The following is a 22,097-nucleotide window of genomic DNA, read 5'->3' as shown; positions in this document are numbered from 1 at the left end:
ATCTGGGTGCTAACAGAACAAAAGAAAACAGTGAGCTGAGCCAAGTTTTAACCATTTTATGTAGGGAATAGAGGAAAGTTCTGGTGGAAACCAAAACATGGTCATGACCATGCAGCTGAATAATAGTATCAGCAAAAGCAATGAGAATGAGTTGATACTAAGGCTGAAAACCAGATTTAATTCAGGCATTTTCCTTCTTTGGAGAGATTGATTTGGCAAGTTTAATTATGTTCTTCAAATGTAGTAGTTCATGGCCGTATTGTATGATAATAAAATGTTGGATAGTGTGAAGTACAACCTTGCTAATGAATATCTGCTTATAACAAGTACTTAGCTCAGTGACCTATTTTCTTATTAATTTCCCAACAGGTTCAGCAACTATACCCATACTAGTGTGATTTATTGTAGAGACAAGTTTTATTATGCAAGATGCCTTTTTCCAAGGCAGTTTTGATAAGTGATTTTATTTTATATAATTAAATTGCTTTAACTCCCAGCATAGAAGGAACTCTTCATATAATCCATAGAACAGGTACTGTATTTCAGATGGTTTTATCTTCTGAATAAAGCCACGTGAAATTGTTATTATCTGTGCTTCAGCCTATGGCTAAGTAGGTATGTGAATACCTTAAAGTGTTCTATATGATGTAGGGTGGCATACTTAGTATTACAATATTGCAATGACAACATATAACCATTATGACCCAGTAATCTAGTGCTGTTTGAGTGACAGTTTGACTATGGCAAATTGGCCATAGAAAACATTGAAACATCGACATGTTTCTAGTGATGTTTTATTTCATTAAAAAATAAATAAATTGTAGTTAATCATATTTATCTCAAACCATTTTCATTTAGCCTTTTTTTCTTCTGCACTGAAAAGAAAAGAAAAGAAAAGAAAAGAAAAGAAAAGAAAAGAAAAGAAAAGAAAAGAAAAGAAAAGAAAAGAAAAGAAAAGAAAAGAAAAGAAAAGAAAAGAAAAGAAAAGAAAAGAAAAGAAAAGAAAAGAAAACTCTGTTCTTTACTTATTCAGAAAGTTAGAACAGGAATCAGTGTGTATTTGACTAATTTCTCTCAGTCTCTTTTCTGCTTTATGTTTTCCTCTGTTTTTCTCATCATACTGGTCCCCATGGTGAAACAGCTTGTAGTCAAAGCACTGAACTTAGTGCTACATGGATCCTGAATTCCTCAATGGCTAAATGCTGTTCTCACTTTTGTCTCTATTTCCCCATTTTATTATAAAGCAATATTTTCATGTAAAAGTTCAGCACAGGCTTGTATGCAGAGATTAGATTGAATTCAATTTGTTTTTGTAGCATTCTGAATACAACATTTGAATATTAAGGATTTGTTTGAACATTGTCTGTTTAAATATAGTCAGTATCCGCAGCAGTTCAGAAAACTCCTGATCCAAGGGCGTGTGTAAACCTACTACTAAATTATTTTATTTTTTTTTTCAGCTGCATATTTTCAATCAGGATGTTATTAACTCTTAAGTGGAATATTATAGAACAGAACCAAAACCAAACAGTTCTATAACAGAATTACTTTTGACTTTTCACTTGTAACATTCCTAGAAAATGTTTGCAGGGAAAATTGTCAAAAAGTTTTCACAGAGAGGTCTGGTAAGTAGAAAAATATAATGCTTTTCAACCTTCTGTATCTCAACGACTGAAATTAACTTTCAAACAGTTTATTAAAATTCCTTTAAAATTATTAAAATTCCATTAAAATTGGCTTTATTTGTATGTTCCACTGCAGGCACAATTATCTTTTCTAGTGCCCAAAAGGGGTAATACTGCTATTATTAGAAAGAACTTGTCGTAGTTCTGTAAGATTTGGGGAGCTCAATACTGTTCTCAGTGTTACCAAACCTTTCCAGGGAAATAATAAAGAACAAAGGGGAATAGTTCAGAAATAATTGCCACTTTGACAAAAGAACAGGTTGAAATACTCTGTACCACAGCATTTCCACTCAAGTTTCTGCAAATGACTGTATGTCAAATTCGTAATCAATATTGCACTTTCAAAAATATATAAAAATTAGGTTATAGAAAGCACCTTAGAAGGCTGTCCATGTGAACATCTAGTCTTACATTTTTGTTGGCTATCTGATTTAAACTGCATTGTCCACGGTAAGTATTTATCTGAAAAAATAACACCAAATATATAGACAAAATTTTGTAGGTAGGAAAATAGCCTCACAAAAGTATTACAACTCCAATTTCAGGAAAGCTGGCATCTGTTGTTGGCCCTGTGACTGACTCAAGGCTTTGTTTCTTAAAGTCTTTGAAAGTCTTTGTTTCACAATCTGTAAGAAAAGAAAATCAATGTGTCCCTGCCTCACAAGGGTGTTGCAAACCTAAATTCATTCATATGTGGCAACTGGTACAACATGATGGATACTCAATATAAATTGCTACATATATTCTGTTACCCCCAGTGGAAGGCTTTGGTCCATGAAATTACTGCCATACAAGCAAAACTGGACAAATTGAAGTGTGTGTGTGTGTGTGTGTTTGGGGGGGGGGGGGGGGGGGGGGCGGGCGGGCGGGGGAGAGGGAGGAAAGAAGCTTAAAATAGGGAAGTTTTAACCCTGAGAAGTGAGGACCAATCCACCTTTCTCCAAAGGAGGTTGAGTGGTGTCCATAGGCATGGAGACAACTGAAAAGTATTGCAAGTAGGAAAAAAAAAAATAATAATAATAAAGACACACTATTTACTTCTGGATAAGTTATTTAGAGTAATTTCATACTGTTTGTTAGGAAAACACAAATGTTTCACTGAGGATTATAATCAGCTGGCAAGAGTAAGCTACATCTGTGAAAGGTGTCCATTTTGTAAAAGGTCATGTTTACAGCAAACTCCTCAAAAGCTGCCTTAACAAAGTCCTTCCCCTGGGAACAAGTGCTGCAGTTTCCATTGTAACATACAGGAAGACCTTCTGGCCATCTTCCATGAAATTTTCATCTTGGTTACATCTGCCACCATTTTTTCTGTGAATGCCTCCAAGCCGTGATGCTGCTCTTTCTTGCTGACATTGTCTATGCTTCTTATCCATGCTTCTGGGGAGGATATGCTTGTCCAAACATCTTGCTTGCTTGCTGAGATTTGTTTTGAAATTCACAGAGAGCAGAGTTTGGATTTTGGTGGCAGTGGGTGCTCCTGTTAGGTGCATGTTTTCAAAGAAAAAAAAAAAAATAAAAATTGTAAGTTTTATGTCTGTGGATGCCCTTAGGAGGTTATTATGAGAGTTATAAAACCAGACAACAGGAGATCTCAAGCTCTTCCAAATATTGCCCACAAGAGCCTTTGAATCTTGTATCTTTGTCTCTCATTTTAAGTTTGTCCTGAAAGTGGATCCGTCCACCTGTAATTTTCTCACTCCATGACATTTTGTTGTAGATCTGCCAGCCAAATCCTTTAAAATTCTGTGCATTGTGCAATGGCTGATGATCCTTTGGTTGTGCAGTTTACAAGAGGGAATACTTTGCAGGACCTGCAAAAGAGTGGTTGTCTGTATGGTGATGAATGTCTTATTTCCTTGTTGTCCTGCTATGCACTCAGCTCCTTCAGAGCTGACATGACATACTGGCAGCATTGTATTTATCTAATGACTCCACACAGACCTCCTGCTGTCCTACAGTCCATGTGGATGTTGTGAGCTATGCCTGGGCTTGTGATGTCTGTGCCTAGACCAATGCAGGGGCTGCAGAGCCTTTCACAACCTCAAGTAACTCCAGAGTACCCATGGAAAATTATTTCAATGGTTTTTACTGTGACTTACCTACATCCCAGGGGCATGCAGTGGTGCTTGCTATGGTGGACATGTTGGGTGCTGAACAAAGTGGGCCCGCTTCACTGCCTGGTTCTGAAGTCAGCTTATGGGCCTGCTGGTGGTGCCACACCACCCTTCCACCCATATCACCTGTAGTCTAATAGCTGCACCAAGTGGGTGAATTCAGTCCTGGAGTAGTATGTCTGCAGATATGTTAATTACCATCAGGATGAGAGGGTTCCTCTGCTACCACTGGAAGAATTTGTCTAAAACAGCAATGCGTGGTCTTATACACAGCAGACACCTTTTTATATGTGGTATGGCTGTGACTACCCAGCTACACTGGAGGTTATACAGGGGTTTTCTCCTGGAATTACTCCCTTCAGCATTTATGGTTTATACATTTGTTTCTTCAGGAGCAGTTGGAAAAAGCACAGGCTGCTTACAATTACAATGAAGATAGATGTCTTCAGCCAGCATTGGGCTTTGTGTCTGTAGACTGTGTTTGATTGTCCAGTAAATGTTCTTTGGTGCATCCTTCTAGCTTGAAGCACCATTGCCTGGCCCTGTATAAAATCATGGCATGGGTTAGCACAGTTTTGTTTCATGTGTAGGTTACCCATGCTCTCAAGATTTCCTGTTATTTGCATCTCCCTGTTAAAACCTTTTCATTCAAATCGCTTCAAACAGCAACTTTGACCTGTGCCTCCAGTGACAGTGGTCAGAGGGAATATCACATCTGGGATATTTTGGATTCCAGGATATCATAGGCCATCATGCAGTATTTGATTGATTGGACAGCATACCAGCCCAGAGGCAACTGCATATATCATATATATAATAGCAGGAATTATCCACAATGGAAAGCTAGCTGTAATTAGATACTATAGAACTTGTTTTAAGATGTAATTAACCCTTAAAATCATGTGACAATTTATATACTTAAAATCTTATCAAAGATCTCATCAGCAGTGCTGCAGAGAACAACCAGGTTACATTAGGCATGCAAAGAAAATTGTTGCATTTCAGGGGACAAGTGACAACACTATCTGGCAGAACTACCAGTAGTTATTATAATAGTAAATGCAATGGAAATAGAAAGAAATTATCCATATGTTGCACAGCAGAAATTAACAAGAGTGTTGCATCCAAAATGGTAATTGGCAATCAGGGAAAGGCTGAAAAAGTGATGTATATTATCCCGTTTAAGGTGTATTTTTTAGTGTTATGAGCAAATTCTATCTCAAGTAAACAACACAGAAAAGGGAGAAAAAATAGACCAAGGAGTAACAAGCAATGAGAAGGTGTTGTAATTACTGTAATTTAAACATCTGAAGATGACACTGCATCTCTGAGATATCCCAAAGTTAATGTTAAACTAGTAAAAAGCAGCAGAGGAAATAAATATCTACTACTTGCAATATTGTACAGATCATTTTGAAAAAGAAAGGAAAAAAGAACACACATAAGTACAAATTTGATCTATTATTTTAGAAACATTTGAAAAAGCATCACCGTATGGTAGTTTAATATTCTCACTTCTTAATGATACTTGTGGAAGTTGGCTCTTAAAAAAAATAATTAAAAAAAAATGCAGCTTTAAGGCCTGATTCTTCTGTCACAACCCACTTGCATGAGCTTCTTCTGTGCTTTGCAGAAAGAGAAAAACTTTTCTATCATTTGACTTATCCTGCCTAGCGAAAAAAGCCTCCCTTGGTTAAAATACCAAAAAGGGGAGATGCTCATCTAACAAAGATAGGACGCAGTTCTTGACCTGCACATATCCCATCACCATTTTCTGAAATATATATTGGAATGTGCAAATAATTTCTTGTTCTTCATTTTGAGCAATGGTAGCCACTATCAAGAAGCAAGCTTCATTTGGGAGCTCTTTGAATCCAGTGAGGATATTGTTTAGCAGAAGACAATCTCTTTTGCTGTCATCTCTTGTTTATTACAAAGTCATTTTTAACAGATAGATGTTTGTCATTTCTATGCCTAGGAAATAGGTAAAAGCTATTCCAATGCCACCAAATTGTTCAATACAAAACACTGGTCTCAAGGTTATTTCCCTTATCTACCCAGGATGTTACATAGACAGGCTCTGAAAATATCGTCATTTTCTTTATAAAATTCCTTAGAATTGATAATATTTCACACAGATTTGGCAAAAAATAAATGAAAAGATTTAATGTTCTCTTTATCTATATTATGCATGCAAAGCTAAAAAGTGAAGATCCAGAATAAATACATTGAATACATATATTTTTTCTATTTTTTTCATCACTTGTTCTTCACTTTTGTGAAAACATTTAATAGGGCAGGATTTATTTGATCTAAAAGACTGAATTTTCTCTTCTTCTTTTCTTTTTTTTTTCCTTTTTTTTTTTTTTTTTTTTCACTGCTACTCTTAAAGAAAGAGTTGACAATTTAAAGATTCCAATACCTTGAGTTCTCTCAAAAATATCTTGCTTGATTTCATTGTCTGGTTTAGCCATACTTTATTTTCAATTTGGGATTTTTTTAATCCCTCCTCATCCTTTAAATTTTTGCCCGTATAACAGATGGGATGCTGTCAGAGATGTCAATATTCGTCACAATACCCAAACTCTAACTGATTTCAGAATAGATAACTCACAAAAATAGCAGAGAATGTTACATTTCCGTTCCACAGAGAATTGGAAATGTTTCCATTTTTAAAAGTAGATTATGAGGGTAGTTGTTTGGATTCTAATTACAGATTTCTCTTCTCAGGTTATCTGAAAGACAGGCAGAGTCTTCTGCTTTTCCTCTAAGCCATGTTACTTTCCTTACCACAGCAGTATGTTGCTTATTCACTGTGTGTGTCCTTTGTGTCCCTTGATGCATAGATCTATCCATTCTGCTGCTATACAGTTGCTTGCACAATCAGTCTTCCATAGTCCTTAGGATATCCACCAACATTAAGTAAGTACAAAATAAGTGACCAAATACAAATAATTTCTGTGCCTGAGATGTTGTCTGCATATTTGGAGAACTCTACCTGGTCTCTGTTGCAAAGCCAGGAGTAAGTGTAGAAGTATAATAAAAGATTTCTGCCATCCATATTGACATGTGTATGGAAAACTGCAATAATACTAGAACCAGAGTAATTTTATTTTTTTTTTTCATCAAAACAGTAGATTTTTTAAAGGGAATTTAGGTTTTAAGCCAAATGATTTTTATCATTACCATTTCCTTGCTAACTCTTGTCCATAGCTCTTTCTTAACCACAGTTTGATAGTCTTTAACAGGCTCTCCATAAACACGGTCTCACAGTAAGCTTAGGAAACCACAGAAGTCTTAAATTTGATATTAATTTAGCTGAATGTCCTGCAGAGCTGCAGGAACAATCAATCATTGTTGAAAAGAAAACAGACCGGTGAAAGAACCTAGTCAGAATCAGGTGTTTGAGATGAGCTGCCTCCTTCTTTCAAAGGAGCCTTGAAGAGATTTTCTGTCCTTGCAGTCTGACTCCTTAGGGTGCTCCATACCTGTTCCAGACATACCAGATAAGAATTCTGCAACTTGCATCTACCTTGGCTGTTTTGTGACCATCATCTGAAAATAAAAACATGGTTTTAAAATGAAAGGGAGGCACAGATCAATATGAGAGTGAAAACTGTAGGAGGAATTGTACCTGCTTTTGAAATATTCTAAGTGTTTAACATTAGAAAGATTTTATTTCTAAATTTTCAGAATCATAAGAGGTGAAATAAATTAAAAAAAAAAAATCTAGATATTGTTTATGGGTATTATAAATCTAGGTAGTTTAAACATTTATTTTGTATCTCTATTAACATGTACAACAAACAATAAAGAGACCACGAATACAGTTAATTCTGCATTTCACAAAATAGAGTCCTTAGGGAGATGAATGAATAAGAAATTATCTGTATTAAGAATAAGTTTATGTTATGTTTCCTGTGCACAACTGTATGCTTTCAGCCCTTTCTCCTACATAACATAAAAAATACAAATAAATGATTTTAGAAAAACAATAATCACAATAGATATAGGGCAAGTATATCAATGTCTCTGTGTGTGAACATATAAACCTATATAGATTTATATATGTATGTCTGAAAGTAAATAGCAAAATAAGTGAACTTAATATTAGCTGTTTCCAGCATAGGTCTCTATGTGTGATGTGGTCTTTCATCTCCTGGATAAATACACATTAGAAAGACAAGATCTGTCAAACCCTGAGTAGAACATTTAAAATTAGTCAGATGAGCTGTAATCTAACAAAACTTTTCCTTCCCATGCCTAGGGGAAAAAAAAGGATTTTTGTTCTTGTTTTGTTTTCCTACATATAGCTGATGTTTTATAATCACATGGTGATTTGTACAAAAACTGCAGTGTCACTTGCATAGAAACAGCAGAGACAGTGTTAAGTGTGCAGCCCCAACTATGGTAATTTTTATTATTGTGTTCATAACTCCTAGCTTATGAAACATTTTTAAGATGTTATAAAATGGAATAGTAAAATAACCACTGTAATTAAAAACCGTTGTTCATTTCATGACTATGTTGTTGTAGCCATGCTGATTTGTTTGTGAAGTGAAGCTTGTAAATATGAAGTAAACTGCAATATTTGTGAAAAGTAGGCAATCTTTCACGCAGGTAAGCCTCTCCTGAGTTCTTACAAACCTTCATTTAGTTGTGTTCTAAGTCTATAATACATGTCCTTCTGAGTATGAAATACATCCTTTATAATGCATTCCTCCAACCTCCTCCCCAGCCCTTTTCTCCAGATATGTGGTGCTCTCTTCAGGATTTTAAAAACATTTCCCATTTAAAGCAACATACATCAGTGGTTTGGAAACCCTCTCTGCTGTGGGATTTTGTCCTTTCCTTTTGGGTAATGTTGTATACAGACAAAGAACAGAACAAGGACACCATGTTAGATTTATAAGGAAATAATGTCAAAATGGTTAATGCAATTCACCAGTTCAATAAACTGGATTACATTTTAGTAGGACAAAAGATCAACGAATGCCTATTTATATTCATTGGGTGAAGGCTGTAACAGCAACCATATAATGCATTCCCCGTCTTTGGGCTCATTAGCTGTGCCTATTAGATTTGTTAGGTATCATAACATCCAGATGTTTCTGGACAGCTCAGCTGACATTTTATCCATGTGCAGATTAAATATTAATGGATGGCAGGTGAAGAAGAGCAATAACCAGTCTTGGGTTTGGAACGTTTTCAGCACTGGGTTTTGTAATATTTTTTTCCCCCTTCGTCACATATTTTGCAGAATGCATGAAAAGATTGTAAATCACATTTAGCAAGAGTGATTCTAGTGGAAGTAAGTGGCAGGGAGCAGCTTGTTTTCTCTGCATGTACAGTCTCTGTATCCTGAAAAGTGTTCACGCTCAGGATCCATATGATCCAACAAAGTTGCCAGCTTTTATCTAGAAAACTCATTAGACTCATATTGAGCTCTCATTTGAGCAGTCAGACTTTTATAGGCCCTTTCTGTGTCCTTTTTGAAGCCAGTTTAGTTCAGGATGTGTGCTTGTAGCCCAGTGATTTTGAACAATGACATATTCTTGCCATTCCTTACCATTCCTTATTGGGTGTATTTGTAGAGTGTGGGAATCTTCCCACTGCTCCTTCTCTGCTAAGTACCAAACACTTAGTTGTGGAAATTCTATAATTCTTAAAATAAATAAAATAAATAAATATTGTTACCACTACAGAATAAGTACCATACATAAAGGCATATTTTAAATCTTAATGACCCTTTCCAGTGTTCTCCAAATGGTTCTAACTGAAAATGTCTGATTAAAAGTCATTAACAAAAGAACAGATTTTTGTCTTCTCTCTTCTGTAATGTTTTCTCCTTTAAGTTTCCTCTCTGGGGTATACCTGCAATTGTTATGTACCTATACTTTTTCACTGAAACTAGTGAAACTATTCCAGTTTGCACCAGTTACAGAGGTTACCCATTAATTTGCTGTAAGAAAGAAAGAAAGAAAGAAGGCAAGTACTTTGTGGCAGAATCTGTTTGCTTAGGATATTGTGATTACTACAGATCCTCTGCAGTATCAGTTTCCTTCTGAATAGTCCAATGTAAGAAAGATGGCAGAATCCATTCCATTAATTATCTCTGTGTTCTCCAAAGTAAATATGATCCTGTCTGTTCTATGACAGACAATATTTTGCTGGTAGACATGCCCTAAGAGATTTTCTGAAACAGATGAAGAATTACAGGTTCTTCAGACCAAAAGAAAAAAGTAGAAAATTCATAAGAGAGTTCAAGTGAATATCTTTGAATTACCAAGCTGTAGTTAGTGCATTTGCATAAGTTTGCTGTCATGTGGATTCTGTGTAGACTGTTGTTTGTTTGTTTGTTTGTTTTCTTGTCAGCTGTAAGATCCTGGGGAGTAAGCTTTGTTGTACTGATGAGTGCTGCTGCTCTCTGACACTCACATTTTATGAGAACATATGAGTTAGATCTGGTGCATCATGTTTTAGCATTTTACTGACTGTCCATGGTCAACATCCACAGTAAATGTCATCCAAGAGTCTCCTTTGAATGACTGTAAATTCACAGATGGACTCAATATAATGGCTCCAAATGCAGCCATGTAGCCCAGACTGAAGCAATATGAAGTCACTTCACTCCCTGAGAACAGTCAGTCTTTAATGCTCAGGGATGAGCAATGTGTACAGCTACTCACCTGTCTGCTGGTTTAGTCAATAAATGAATTTTGAGATCATCAGCCATCCATAATTAGAAGAGAAGCCAAAGTAACTTTTGTCTAATTTTGAAACCTCAAATATCATATTTTGACATTTCATCTTGAATACTAACACTCTGGCTTTTCAGTCCATTGAAGAGTGATTTGTTTTCTTTATCTTTATTGTTGTTTTTCCTGACTAGGAAAGTGAACAGAGAATAAAAAAAGATAATCCAGTGGGGGCAAAAAAAGAGAACAGAGTGAAAAACAGAATGTAAAAGTCTAGAGAGAAAGGATCAGTTTGATCAGGAGCACAAAGGGAGACTTTTTTTTATCTACCTTGTGCTTTTTATTTTTAAAATCATAACTAAATCTGCTTCTGAAATATAAATTCAGCTGTAGCAGAAGTCTGAGAAATGATACAGAAATAAATAGGCAATATTCTTCATGCTTTATATTGTGTTACAAGAACCAGACTTCATGATCATAAATATGCTTTTATCTGTGACCCCACAGAAAATACATAAAAGATAATATTTGATCCAGTTGACTTTTGGGATATTTTCACTCTAAATCCATATCAAAGACTATGGATTAACACTGTAAACTTCTTTGAAACAGAATTGCCATGAGAACTGATCAACAGATTTCATTCAAATAAACAAGATATTTTATTTTATTTTATTTTATTTTATTTTATTTTATTTTATTTTATTTTATTTTATTTTATTTTATTTTATTTTATTTTATTATTTTGAATCATTTTGACACTGTAAACCAGAGTTAAAAATTTTGAAAAAGTATAACTTGAGAAAAACTATTCCTGGTATGTTTTGAGTTTTCAAAAGAAGAGCAACTCCTTTCTCAATGTAAATTCTTCCCAATATATGAAAAACCAAAAGAGAGAAAGAGAAAAGGAGAAACAAAAATAAAATAAAATAAAATAAAATAAAATAAAATAAAATAAAATAAAATATTAAATAAAAGGAAACAGAAAGAAAATGAAAAAAAAAAAAGAAAAAATACATGCAAAATGTTGATTGTAGTAGGTAAGTGAACATTGGTTATAATAGGGCACTATTTTCAAATTCACCTCAAATCTGTATCAGATGGTAGTACTTCAGACAGCCAACATGCAGTGGATTTTATTTTTAGCTATTCTCTTCTAACCCCATTTAAGATCAATCTGTCCTTTGCTGTTCCAAAATCTTCTTGATGTTTTTTGACATATCTTAAATCTCAAACCTTTAGGGGGGAAATAATAAAAGCTGACAAAATTAATTTAACTGTATGACTCATCTATAATGTTTAATTAGTCACATTGTACCTGATTAAAGGCAAAATCTTCAACATCAAAATAACTGATAAAAACTGTAGTGCAAACTGTCTTTTACGACTAGCAGACAATTCCAGTTGCAGTGCTTTTTTGCTCATTTTATATAAATCAGCTGTCTCTGTAAATGCTACCTCCCAGTAACCATAGGAACAATACCCACTGTAATTTCTTAAAGTGGAAGCACAGACAATGGAAGCACTGACAAAGTCATTTCATCTGCAGGAAAATATACGAACACAGTTATAACCTAATTATTCCATATGATATCTCACATTGTAGCTTTCATTTTAATATCCTCTGTACCTGAGTGAAGAATGAGGCTGGTGACCTTTTGCTCTACTGGTAACTGTGATACAGGAGACTCTAAATTGATTCAAGACTTAAAAAAAAAAAAAAAAAGAATCTGATGTTGGTCATGAAGCTTTTGAATCTTTATCACGTTGGAGACCGCACACTTCAGTACCTCCTCTGTTTTTGTTTTCTATACATCTCTTTACCTTCAAAAAAGCCTCTGTAATCTGGCCTCATGATAGAGGATAGACTTGGTCCGATGATGAGAACCTCTCTGGGAATCAGGACAGGGTCTGTCCTTAAACCTGCACTGTATGGGTTGTGTGGTCAGCTATGCCATTCCACCTCCTCCCCCTGCTGCTTCTCCAGCTTCCTCTTGTGATACTGTCTGGAAAGAACCAGATATACTCACCTCTCTTACAGCATCTCCAGTAGATGAGGCTTGATTTACTTTCTTTTCAGACAGTTGGAAACCAGCATTCAGTAAATAAAATGTCACAAAGATTCAGCCTGAAGCTTCACCTAAATTGGCTCTCAGTGGACAGATGTCATACACCTTGCTTAACCATAAACTTACTCTCAGGTCTCCTTTGGTTTCATTATTTCTCTCATAGTTCAGTAATACCTAGTGGACAGGGAAAAGAAGCAATTTCCCTCTGGACTTCTGAGCCTCTTCTCTGGTCTCTTTTTCCCCACTCCCCCATTTAGAGTCTCAATAATTCCTCCAAGCCTCAAAGTACAGATTCCAGTACATAAGCCAAGGAGATCTTGATGAGAATTGATTTTTAGCCAGCAAATGTCACTCATTAAATGCCCAAAGGCTATTTAAACTCAGACTTAGACAGAGTGTTAGTAATGGCTGAAAAATCTGACCCAACTTACCTAGCAGTTTCTGCTCCAGAAGTTAGGAAAGATAAACGCATGGAAGGTTTTCTCAAGATCAAAAACAATTTTAAAGAACTTTGCATTTGTCTCCTCACAATGCTCTAACATTTCTTTTCCCTTTTGCTGTGCATTGGCACCATGTTCTGTTCTATTTCTTAACCATAAACTGACAATAGGATTGGCATAACCAAACAGTTTTGAGAGTAAAATATTACAGAGTATCCAACATCCTGGATTTTCAGCATTAGAAAGTGCTTATCCTCCTTTTGCTCTCATTCAGAGCACAAAACAAAGAAAAGAAGTATAGAAGTTGAGAAACATTGGGTGGCACATGTAAATTAGAAAGAGGATGACTAATTAGAGAATATTTGAACAGAAGGGAAGAGGAAATGTTAAATACTTCAAAATTGTAAGGTAGATCTGAGGAAAGATGCAATTTATTTTCCTGTGGTTCAGCAGGCACCAATTGCTCCTGCTCTCACAGACATCAAGGATCTTTTTTGATCTTTTTTTTTTTTTTTTTTTTTTTTTTTTTCTGACTGCACTGTGTTCTCTTGCAGGCTGACCTACTCCATTGCAAGCCATGCCATTCATACCCCAGGATGCCATGAATGACGGAGAGCAGTGCGGTAGGGGTCTGTGCTCTTGGACTGCCTCAATAGAGCAGCTGGAAGGACCCTCAACACCAGCAATATCCCCTTCTTTGCCAGGTTACTCAGCATTATGGCAAGACAAGGTTTAAGGGTGACAAAATAAATAACTGACCTAAAATCATAGCACTGACTTATTGAAACATCCTTAAAAAAATAAAATAATAACATTAGCACTTACACTGAAAACTTCTATTGAATATCTTAGCATACCAATGCATTCACACCTCACTGTTTCTTATATTAACTTATATTATATTAAGTGGGAATCTCCCACTCTTTCTTAAGATGGAGTATCTTTTGCCTTGATCATCTGAGATGGCTTTTGGCATCACTTTCTCTTCACAAACATTTAGCAAAAGCCATGGAGATCAAAGTATGCCTCACTGTTGTTTCAACTCCTGGACAAATATTCTTCCATGTTTCTAGCCATAAGACCACCATCAAGGAAGCACATCTTTTTCTTCCACACATTCCCTTAAGGATAAATTAATATAATACTAATTGGCACATTCACAGCTTTGGGCTGCTTTTCTTTGTAACAGCCTTCTATTAATACACTTGTGAAAACTCATGCTTTTTATTATGAGAAATACAAAGTACACTGTCATGTGCTTCAAATTCTAAGTATTTTGTCTCTGCATTTTACAGAGGCCGTAAAAAGACTAAATACAATGCCATCATTCAAAAAACTGGGAATGAGATGCTTAGCCTGAGTACTTTACCCCTCACCTCGCACTCCCTCCCTGTTTCTGGGAACTTCATCACGATGGAAGGAACTGAAGACCCAACATGCAAGTCTTAAAAATTTTCACAGCAGTGATTCTTTGTCAGCATCATGCTTTACAGAAAGCTCAGAGAGGTTTAGGGGTTTAGCCAAAACCCCAGATTCTTTGCAAATTCTTTCTGAATTGGAAAAATAATTCACATCAGTTATAAACTCAAAAGACTAAAATGTTTAGCATTCCCCTCTTTTCCTTATACAGCCTCATTTGTCATTTCACAGATATCTCTGCTGATAAGTGATGCCATCTCATCTGCATTATTATTTTTTTTTCCCAGCTTTGTTTTATTAACATTCCAGCTTAAAGAGTGCAAGAGCAAATGGTTGCACCAATACCTCTTAAGCGACAGCCTCAATAACCACGTTTAGCTGGTAGCTAACCTTTCACTTCACTTTACTTTAGCTTCAGCATTTGGTCCTTTTCCTCCATCCTCCTGGTATCTCCCTCTCCCATTTCATTAGCATCTAATTGAACAGTGACAACAGAAACGTTATTTGCAGTTCTTATGTTTTGAACGATACAGACCTGAAATGACTAGTTTAAAGACTGGTACACTTGTTATAGCACTGGTATCTTTGCAAGCTCCTTAAAACCTACACACAACATTTGATTCTTTTAGTTTCTTTATGTGGGACTTTTCATCACTAAAGCCACTTGCTTTTTATGTTTGAGCATCTGCTGTACAAAGTGAATATGCCCTAAGCCAAACAACCTGCTGAATTTCCTTTCCAGAGTCAGGGAATTCTGTCTGCAAGGTGTCCTTAATTCTTTGTGCTGTTTCTTCATTTACTGGTTTAATAACCTTCTCTCCACTGCTGGTTGTATTATTCATTCAGATTTTTAATCCACAATGGAATAAGATTCTTCAAAGCAAACCTGTAGAGTACATAACACAGCAGGGATTAAGAAAAAAATGACAATTTCTTTCTTTTATTCACTTCCTTTATAGTTAATATTGCAAATGCATTTACTTATTTTATTAATTTATTTTCATGTAGGCAAACGTATGAAGGGAAAAACAGCTTAACTCTCTAGATGTCCTTGATACAATTTATGGAGGAAAAGAAAAAGAAAAAGATTCTGATCAGATTTTTTCATCAGCCAGCTAATAGATAATTCTGATCTAAAAATTATTTTATAAAGGTAAATTAATAGATTATTCTTTCCTTTGCAGAGCTCTTACTTTCCCTCTCCTTGGTTTTAGGTTATGCCAGCAAGAGCCATATGCTGCATCACTCTTTTTCTTGCCTGCGTGACTTTTAATTTGAGATGGATTTTTTTGCTTCTACTCAAATAGAAGTTTACAATCAATCTTTTGTTTAGCTAAAGGATACATAACTAAATCTATTTGCTATCTGTAAGTGTATAAATAGTTCTTAATAATTATTCTTGTTCCATTTTTAGAGTTTTAGCCGTATTGGTGCAAAACTTCACAATTTAAAAAATTGTAACTTACTGATAATGAAGAAAAACATCAGATTGACCCAATAAAATATTTTATTCATTTTCATCTCACCTTTTGTTTCATTTTTTAAGTCTTTAAATATAAATGTACTAGACTTTTGAAATGAAAGACATTTGAATTAAAAACATCTTTTCGAGAAAAGAAAACATTAAAATAATCCCTTTTTTAACAGAAATTACTGCGTAAAAGTGGAAAAAAAAGCAAATAAACAAACAAAAAAAACATTAAGATGGACTCTTTCCTTTGAGTTTTACTGTGTATACATACATACACACACAGAAGGGCACTGAAAATTCTAATTGCTCTGCTGCAGGACTGCTACATTGCCCTGTAAGGTTTTAAACATCCTTGCTGGTGGGAACACAGCTTATTTCTAGTACTAAAGGCCCTTTACTTTTGATTTTTATTAACTAAAGGTTTCCTTGAGTATTTTTACAATTTATAAATACATAATTAAGCTGATGTCTATGAACACAACCTTAAAACCTTGACCTTCTCACTTTTTTTTGTTGTTGTTGTTGTTGTTCATTTGTTTGTTTGTTTTAAAAAAATAAAGCATCTTTAGGACTTCTATCCAAAGGTGCAGATGCATTGCACCCAGCTGCTGGTGGTGGGAACATTTACCTTGACCAGGCTGATAGAGGACTTTGGACGTGTGGCACCATCAACATCTCTTTCCTGCCATGCCCACCAGCTCATCCCAGTAGGGGATGAGACAGCCTGCTGCTCTCCCTGCTCTTCCTGTCTCAGTCTGTATGGAGAAGAGAGGCAGTTGCCAGGTTAAGATCCTTGTTCTGTCATGCTGGGACTAATTCCCAGGTTGTTGGCAACCCCTAGGTGAGAATGGCTAAATGGCTGTATGTGTCGGCAAGTTCAAGTGTTTTGTTAAAATCCCCCCAAATCTTTATAAAGAAGGGTCAGGTGAAGTCTTAACCCATTTCACCAGGCTGAGCATTGTGACTTTGATGTCTCTTTTGTGCATCCAGAGCTCTGTCTTCAGTGTTATTTTCTGTGGTGTCAACCACTGTGCCCTCATTAGCCGTGTCTTCAGCTATCTCACAGTCCTTGCTTCCAGGTTGCGCATGAGAGCATCAGGCAGCAGCCAGCCCAGTATCCAGACCTCTAAAACCAGCTGAACACACTGCAGGCTTTTCTGAGTTTTGCTATCAGCACAACCAATGTTCAATCCAGAAATTATTAGTGGCAACCATTTAAGGTGGTTTCTTTGTTATAACCACTGAAATGACATATTAAAAGCTAACAAGCATGCCTGAAGGAACCAAGTGATGCACATCTCCTCTTTCGATGGGCAGTGAGTATCCAGCTGGTCTCTGTGGTAATCTGAACTGACTACTGCCCAGGAGAGTCATTTTCATTAACTCATCCTGACAAACAATATTAACCCATAGGCCAGTTTCCAAGCTTGGACATTACAAATCTAGATCTTCAGTTTGTTTCCAGGCATTAACATCATTGCTTGGATGCCAAACTACCAGCTTTAGACTCTAAAGTGCTTCAGTTTTTGTGCAGAGCATGATGATTTAAGTGTTCATGATGTTTGAAAATTATATTGGATTTTTCCCAAATTGCTATCACCCATTGGAGCTGTAATGGTCAACACTCATCTCAAAAGCAACCTCATTAAATTATCTCATTTAACAGGGACGAGTCAGTTCTGATGCTGGTTACCTTCAGACTTCTGGCTTGTCAAATTATATTTGTTATTGCTTCTCACAGTTACAAACAGCGGCTGCTGCAGTTGTCATTCCCCTTAGCTGGCAAAAACAGCACTGTGAAAAGAATTCCAAACAATAGACTAATACTGTACTTTTTCCCCTCCTTTCCTTCCCACTTCAGTGGATACCTGATGAAAGTTTCAAAAGCTAGAAGGATGTGAACTGGCTAGCTACATTAGCAATGAGGTCTTTGGACAAGTGGGGCAAGAAATTTATTTCTATATGAAGACAGAAACAACTGAGGAAGGAGAATAGGTAGGCTTCAGGAGACATCAAAAGAAGAAGATGCTTATGGGTTTGTCTGTAACTATAGCATATTTTCCTGCCCATACACTAACATGCATTCACTAGTACAACCTGATGTGACTTTATTGGGAAACACTCTTATTTAAGAAAATTTTAAAGTAAAAATCATCTCCACTCAGTTCTTCTACCTCTGTCAAGAATATATTCCATCAAAAACTCCTGTGTTTTTGTTTTAGTTTGTTTGTTTGCTTGTTTTTGTGGTGTTTGTTTGTTTGTTTTGTTAAATAAGCTTCTCATTCTTTTTAACAAAACAAAGTGTACTCCTAGAATATTTCTGGGGGGAACAAAGTAAAGTTCAGAACCTCCAGCAGAGGAACTCTAGACAAAGTGATAATAAAGATTCAGTCTCTACCAAGACACAGCCCAATAAGGGGAGGATATAAGCCAGGCAAAATGAAGGAGGGGTCAAATTAATGTGGTCAGAGATTAAGTGAATTCAATATAATGCCATGAAAGCCTTTCTATGAGTCTTTCTGGTAAAAGCAAAAAAGGGTTACATGTTAGGTAGCTTAAATTTACGACAGCAAGAAAAGCAATGAACATTCTCCTCTAGGAATCATTCTACCCTGAGGGATAAACTAGTTTTCTGGAAACATAGCATCTGTACTTAGTGGTACCAGCAAAAGCAAACTTAGAACAGTGCCTGTCAATAGTTATATGGCTAACAGAATAAAAGTAGCTGAAATGAAACTTCAATTCACATTATTAAATTATTTTAATTTATAATGATAAGCCAAGATTTTGAAGCTGTTTCAGTAATTGTCCCTAGAGATATTTGGTTTTCCATCTTCTCCAAGGAAAATATTTTTTAGAGGTCAAAGCACAAAAAGCATCTGACCATGACGGTGAGATTCAGATGATGAAAATATGTAGCTGGCAGCAATATGTAGCCTTCAACCTTCAGCTGGCTATAGCACTGAATAGGATCAGCTGGCCAATTTTGCTGTTGGTAAAAATTGAGATATATCTTTATGAAGTCTTTATGTGACTCTATGCATTAGCTGTAAGACTATTCAAGTTCTGTTATAAGAACATTTGTAAAATATTGTGTCAGCACCAGTTTTCATTTCTTAATAGCAGAACAAGCCTTGAATTAAACTTGGAAGAGTCTCCTTGAAGATCTTTATGGGAAACTTGAATTTACAGGGGATCATTTTGCTTGTAATGACTATCTGAAATTCTGTGCATGATTTATTTTATTTTATTATTTTATTATTTTATTATTTTATTTTGTTTTATTTTATTTTTGTATTGTATTGTTTTTGTTTTTTTTTCTGTCTCAATATCAGGAAGCGCTTAACTGTTGCAGGGCAACCTGTGCCAGCACCTCACCACTCTCACAGTGAAGAATTTCTTCCTCATATGTAACCAACCCTACTTTAGCTTAAAACCATTACTCCTTTGTCCTGTCACTACGCTTCCTGACAGAGTCCCTCCAAATGTTTCCTTATGTCCCCTTTAAGTACTAGAAGGTTATAAGGTCTTCCCACAGCCTGTCTTCACAGAAGAGATGCTCCAGCCCTCCACGGCACATCCAGTCAAAACCCATGCAGGCTTCTGTGGTGGTTTTACTCAGCTGGGTAGAGCTCCACTACAACTGCTCTCTCACTCCCCTTCTCAAAAGAACAGGGTGGGAAAATATGATGGATAAGGCTCAAGGCTTGAGATGAGGTCAGGGAGATCACTCAACGATTATCATGAAGGGCAAAACAGAATAAGCACAGGGATATTAATACAATTTATTACCTATTACAAACAAGCTAGAGCAACGAGAAAGTAAAAACAAATTAAAAACACCTTCACTCCCCCAGTCAACCCTGTTTTACCTCCTCACCCCAAGCAGTGCAGGAGAATGGGTAATAGTGGCTGTGGTCAGTCCCTAAAACTTTATCTCCACTGCTCCTTCGCGGTCCCTCTCTGCCCCTGCTCCACATGGGGTCCCTCCCATGGGATGCTGTCCTTGCTGAACTGATCTTGTGGGGGCTGCCCAAAGGCAGCAGCTCTCCAAGAACTGCTCCCACACGGCTCCGTACCATGGGGTCCATCCCCCAGGAGCAAACTGCTCCAGCACGGGTCCCCCACAGGTGGGCAGCAGCTCCCCCCAGACTTCCTGCTCCTACGTGGGCTCCTCTCCACGAGCTGCAGCTCCAGCCCAGGGCCTGCTCCACCGGGGGCTCCTCCATGGGCTGCAGTGTGGAGATCTGCTCCGTGTGGGACCCATGGGCTGCAGGGGGACAGCCTGCTCCACCAGGGGCCTCTCCACAGGCCGCAGGGGAACTGCTGCTGCTAGCCTGCCCTCCTGCTGCACTGACCTTGGGGGCTGCAGGGCTGGTTCTCACTCCTCTCTCTTCCAGCTCCCGTTTCTCAGCATTTTTTCCCCTCCTTTCTTAAGTCTGCGCTTGCAGAGGTACAAACAACATCACTGATTGGCTTGGCTCTGGCCAGCAGCAGGTCCCTTTGGAGCCGGCTGAAACTGGCCCTTATCTAACATGGGACAGCTGCCGGACTTTTTTCACAAAGGCTAGCCCTGCAGCCCCCCCTCTACCAATAGCTTGCTACATAAGCCCAATACAGCTTCTTCAATGTCATGAGGAGCACAGGACTGAAAAGCATGCACCTTTTCTCCTTCCTGAGATACTAGGCAAGTAGTCTGGCTCCAAGTTAGTGGCTCAGGCAAATATTACTGTTCTAATAATGCTCAAGGAACTAGCACTGTGATATGTGCATGAACTATTGAATAGTATTGACAATGTAAATGTTAAGAATTAAATAAAGATATTGTCTCTGTAGCATGTATCACTTAGAGGCTAGATCGGTGATTTTAGGTCAGTGATAGTGATTTTTTATTTACTTATTTTTAAATAAGTAAATCCATAGGGATGTGGGAAACTTTATCGAGGGAATTTAAATCTGCTGACAATGGGTTTAGTTTATCTTAGCTATCACTCACAGAGCCCAGGAGTTCAAAGAGAAGTATTTGAAAACCAGTGGTAGATAGCTCAACGAGCAAATGCTCACATAAGGCTGGTAAGTCAGGAAGCAGATGGAGATAAAGACAGAGGTGACAGATACAAACTCATGAATTACTCGTGTGTGTGTGTGTGTGTGCGTATTTCTTGACCAGTGAATTCAAATCTGAGCTGTTAAGCTTTGATCTCCGGTCTTATTTATAAAGGCCATCCACATTCTGCAGAGAATAAAGTATGCTTCAGTACTGGATTATGAGTGCCAAATGAATATGAGAATGGAAATGGGATGTGCAGATGCATCTATGACACTTAATCTGGCCACGTAGCACATACATAGCGTTAATGCAGGGAGAAGGCTACAGCTCTCTATTGCATCTTTTTCTGTTTGAAAACTGTTCCCAACCAGCTTTTTCTCTGTTATAGGAGATAAGGACATCCTGAACGGTAAAAAATGAAGGAAATGATTTCCCAATGAAGAGAGGGAAGGGGAAAACAAGCAAATAAACAACCTGATAGTTTTCAGAAAAATGATGAAACATTGACATCTCAAAACCATGAAAACAAATATTTGAGTAAGATCAATGAAAATATTATACCTTGGCATTTTTTCAACATTTTAATAGTTTTTGCTTGGTTGCTCCAGTAATCAGTACAAAGATTATTTATTTATTTAATTATTTTTCTGTAAGCCATTATGGAATATTTTATTTTAAAAATGCAGAAAAGGAACATTTCAACAACTGCAAACTTCTTGCTATTGCAGGGCCTCAGGCTTTGGCACTCAAACTAGTTTGATATCCTTTTCCTGCTTTGTACACTAGTCAAAAACATCTCTTAAAGGTAACATAAAAATGATGAATTAATACTTTATATGTGGCATTATGTATCTCATTCTACCCTTTGAATGACAGAGATTGTATCCAGGAATATAACCTTACATACATAGCACAAATGTGGTTACATACCCAAACAGACCATAAACTAATGAAAAGCATAGAAACAGAAGAAATGCTGCATCAAAACAATGTTTTATTAGCAACTAAATTTAAAGTAGGTTTAAAGCATGTTCCTTCCTGGGGCCGAGTAAATGGGTTGTTTTTTTGTTTGTTTGTTTGTTTGTTTGTTTGTTTTTTCCTTTCTCTGCGCTCAATGTCACTCACATCACTCTTAAGCTGACATTTTT

At 36.7% G+C, this 22,097-nt stretch overlaps 1 long non-coding RNA gene across 1 annotated transcript; it reads right to left on the bottom strand.

The window, feature by feature from the left end:
- Positions 1–6,157: 6,157 nt before the first annotated feature.
- Positions 6,158–20,358, bottom strand: LOC311430248. The gene is made up of 4 exons (XR_014688636.1): positions 20,258–20,358; positions 15,151–15,314; positions 12,531–12,743; positions 6,158–7,357 (listed from the first exon to the last, which is right to left on the bottom strand). It is a non-coding gene; the product is annotated as an uncharacterized lncRNA (long non-coding RNA).
- Between the last annotated feature and the right edge of the window lie 1,739 nt (positions 20,359–22,097).

Source organism: Aythya ferina, assembly GCF_964211825.1.
Source record: "Aythya ferina genome assembly, chromosome: 1".
Classification (NCBI taxonomy): Eukaryota; Metazoa; Chordata; class Aves; order Anseriformes; family Anatidae; genus Aythya; species Aythya ferina.
The sequence above is the reverse complement of the archived record's forward strand: the minus strand, read 5'-3'. Positions and strand labels throughout refer to the sequence as shown.